The 4038-nt window shown below is 47.6% G+C and overlaps 1 pseudogene; it reads right to left on the minus strand.

The window, feature by feature from the left end:
- Nucleotides 1–2521: 2521 nt before the first annotated feature.
- Nucleotides 2522–2640, minus strand: LOC134937474 (5S ribosomal RNA; annotated as a pseudogene).
- Nucleotides 2641–4038: the final 1398 nt, after the last annotated feature.

The raw sequence follows: 4038 nt of genomic DNA on the forward strand, positions 1-4038 counted from the left end.
GAGGTTACTGCTATGTCAGGGAGTCGGGGAGATTGCTGCTATGTCAGGGAGGTTGCTGCTATGTCAGGGAGGTTACTGCTATGTCAGGGAGGTTACTGCTATGTCAGGGAGTCGGGGAGGTGGCTGCTATGTTATGGAGGTTACTGCTATGTCGAGGAGGTTGCTGCTATGTCAGGGAGATTGCTGCTATGTCGGAGATTGCTGCTATTTCAGGGAGGTTGTAGTAATGGAGATAGCCGAGGAACATGCCAGTAGTTGTAGCAGGTGAATCTGTAACTTGAGTATGCTGCTGTATCAGCTGGATGGAACCAGCCGGGTGGTAAGACACGGAGTGGATGCTGAGTGGAATCAGCCGGGTGATGAAACACAGAGTGGATGCTGAATGGAATCAGCCAGGTACTAAAGTCACCGAGTGGATGCTGGATGGAACCAGCCAGGTGATGAACACAGAATGAATGATGTGAGATGCTAGGGAGCGTAGAAACAGAATAGCTGATAAATGATTACCGGTGGTAGTGGATACTGCTGTAAGATTGGATCCGCTGGATCAGCACCGGTGTTTAGTAGAAGCTGAAATCTGTTGAAAGCTGGCTGCTGGAAACAGATTGTAGATAGCTGGAAACTTGGAAAGCAGGTGGGGGTCTCTTTGTGGATGCTGGAGACAGGAACTGGAACCTGAAGAAACAAGCCACAGGAGAGAGAGACTGGAACAAGGTATGACATTCAAAGCACTGACATCTATCTGGCCCAGACACAGGATACTTATACCTGCTGCTATGCAGGCATTGGCTAGGCAATTATGCAGATTCCAGAGATGGTGGATTGGAGGAATTGGAGCACGTGATCAAATCCAATATGGCTGCGCCCATGCTGGAACCTGGAGGGAAAACTAGTTTGAAATGAATTGTGCAAACATAGTGATAATGGCGGCGCCGGCCGCGGAGGACAGGAGACGCCAGATGACTGTTATATGCTGAGACACTTGGAGGGCAGCAGGGGCCGCGGCAGGCATGATACACTATACTGAGAACCTGCAGCAATAACACAGGAACGGCGGCGGAGGACGGGAGACGCCATGTTGGATTCAAACATGGCGCCGCTGTGGTAGTGTCTCAGAATGACAGGAGGGATGTCCAGAGTGTTGACACAGATGAGATCCGGACTTGGAACGCTGGGCCAGTCTCAGAAGACACCTAAACGGCAGGTAATGGCGTCCAGATACCCGGATCGTGACAGAGGTTTCTGCTATTTCAGGGAGTCAGGGAGGTTACTGCTATTTCAGGGAGTCAGGGAGGTTACTGCTATTTTAGGGAGTCAGGGAGATTGCTGCTATGTCAGGGAGTCGGGAGATTGCTGCTATGTCAGGGAGTCAGGGAGATCACTGCTATGTCAGGGAGGTTGTTGCTATTTCAGGGAGTCGGGGAGATCACTGCTATGTCAGGGAGGTTGTTGCTATTTCAGGGAGTCGGGGAGATTGCTGCTATGTCAGGGAGTCGGGAGATTGCTGCTATGTCGGAGTCAGGGAGATCACTGCTATGTCAGGGAGGTTGTTGCTATTTCAGGGAGTCAGGGAGATCACTGCTATGTCAGGGAGGTTGTTGCTATTTCAGGGAGTCGGGGAGATTGCTGCTATGTCAGGGAGGTTACTGCTATGTCAGGGAGGTTGCTGTTATGTCAGGGAGGTTACTGCTATGTCAGGGAGTCGGGGAGGTGGCTGCTATGTCAGGGAGGTTACTGCTATGTCAGGGAGTCGAGGAGGTTGCTGCTATGTCAGGGAGTCGGGGAGGTTGCTGTTATGTCAGGGAGCTTGTTGCTGCATCAGGGATGAAAAAAAGGGATGTGATTCCGCACAAGCCTGAGTCTAATCTTAGGATAGGAAGTAACCAAGAGTGACAGAGTACCAAGTAGGATTACATTCCTTGGTGTCTTTAGCTTGGTGGTGCGCCCTGAGCCAGTGGTATGTATAGTAACAAACAAAAAGAGAAAAAGAAGGCTCTTGTGTGGGCGCACTCTTACAGGTAAATCTTATCAAATCAGAAACAGTTAAAATTTCAATTTTAATAGTATTAATTAAAAGAAGTTTGTATCCAACCAACACAAGGGAGACCAAATTCAATATTCACGACTGAAGATACAAAAATCACAGATGTTCTGGTCTATACACATACAAAGTAGAATTGAAAGATATGTGGACACGTACAGTACTACATCTATTTCACCTTGACCAGTACAGAAAAGGCTGTATTAGTGGTACCATTATAGGTCATGAATTTTAAAGACCATAATTGGTCACAAAAGCACCTGGGTTAGCCTGAGCACCAATTTTTGGGGGGATCCTATATGTAAGAATTTTGTGGTGCAGATACGTTCTGTTCTTTATATTCTCGCCGACTGTAGTTATACCTTTACTGTTTGTACCAACTGGGTAGTTTGATTTAAAATTGCAAGAATGAAGGAAGAAAAAATGGTGATCCTGCTGTTAGTGTTGCATCATCTTCCGGCCTTCGTGTTCGTTCACACGTATCTACAACACTGGGTATTCTTAAGAGGTCTCCCTTCAAAGTACTAACCCAGCCCACCACTGCTTGGCTTCCAAGATCAGACTAGATCGGGTATTTTCTGTGAGGTATGGTAGTAGATAGTGATCTCATTTGTTGCAACACCAATGAGAGTGCACCTAGGTAGAGTAGTTTAGGTGTTCTTAACGAGTGTTGAAGTTAGACGCAGAGGGAGAAACAGTAGTGGATCTGCTGTCCAACGTTAGACAGAGTCCACTTACTAAGTGCAGTTTATAGATCAGATAGATAAAAGGTTTTGCAAATTAGTAATACATATTCACATACCCTCGACAAGGCACAATGTCAACATCATATATAACCCTATGAATATCTGCAATAATGAGATCCCATTAGCACAGTAATCAGTAATTACAGACGCAAGCACATCTGCTGAATTCCTTAGAGCAAGGTGCCAGTGTGAATGTTTTGAAAATGTAAATGGTTGTCAGCAGTGTGTGTGACCAATAAAAAGCAGGGGGAGAGGCACGGAATATTACACAATGATATCCTAAAAGGCTCCGAGAGTCAGTCCTGGAGCCAAGAACACTGATCCCTGACAGCCAGGCATCCACAGTAAGGAGTTTTCAGTTTGGTTATTACAAGATAATAGTGATCTGTTTAGTTATACAGTACTCCGGAGCTGTCTAATAGTTCTCCCTGGCAGCAAGCTTAAGTAGCACGGATATTACTATTCAAGCTGTTATAGTACAATAATGTAATTCCAGGACTGGAGACAATACAGAGGTACCTGATACAAGTGTGGGCTCCCTGGTGCGAGGATTCCTGTTTGGAAAACGCGTTTCGCCCGTCTCACGGGCTTGTTCACTCCTGGTGTAAATATCACGGGGTATATCAGCGAGTCAGGGAGATTGATGCTATGTCAGGGAGTCAGGCAGATTGATGCTATGTCAGAGAGATTACTGTTATGTCAGGGAGATTGCTGCTATGTCAGGGAGTCAGGGAGATTGATGCTATGTCAGGGAGATTACTGCTATGTCAGGGAGTCAGGGAGATTGCTGCTATGTCAGGGAGGTGGCTGCTATGTCAGGGAGTCAGGGAGATTGCTGCTATGTCAGGGAGATTGATGCTATGTCAGGGAGTCAGGGAGATTGCTGCTATGTCAGGGAGGTGGCTGCTATGTCAGGGAGTCAGGGAGGTTGCGGCTATGTCAGGGAGGTTGCGGCTATGTCAGGGAGGTTGCGGCTATGTCAGGGAGGTTGCTGCTATGTCAGGGAGATTGCGGCTATGTCAGGGAGTCAGGGAGGTTGCGGCTATGTCAGGGAGGTTGCGGCTATGTCAGGGAGGTTGCGGCTATGTCAGGGAGGTTGCGGCTATGTCAGGGAGGTTGCTGCTATGTCAGGGAGATTGCGGCTATGTCAGGGAGTCAGGGAGATTGATGCTATGTCAGGGAGATTGCTGCTATGTCAGGGAGTCAGGGAGATTGATGCTATGTCAGGGAGATTACTGCTATGTCAGGGAG

This window comes from Pseudophryne corroboree, chromosome 1, assembly GCF_028390025.1.
Source record: "Pseudophryne corroboree isolate aPseCor3 chromosome 1, aPseCor3.hap2, whole genome shotgun sequence".
NCBI classification, from domain to species: Eukaryota; Metazoa; Chordata; class Amphibia; order Anura; family Myobatrachidae; genus Pseudophryne; species Pseudophryne corroboree.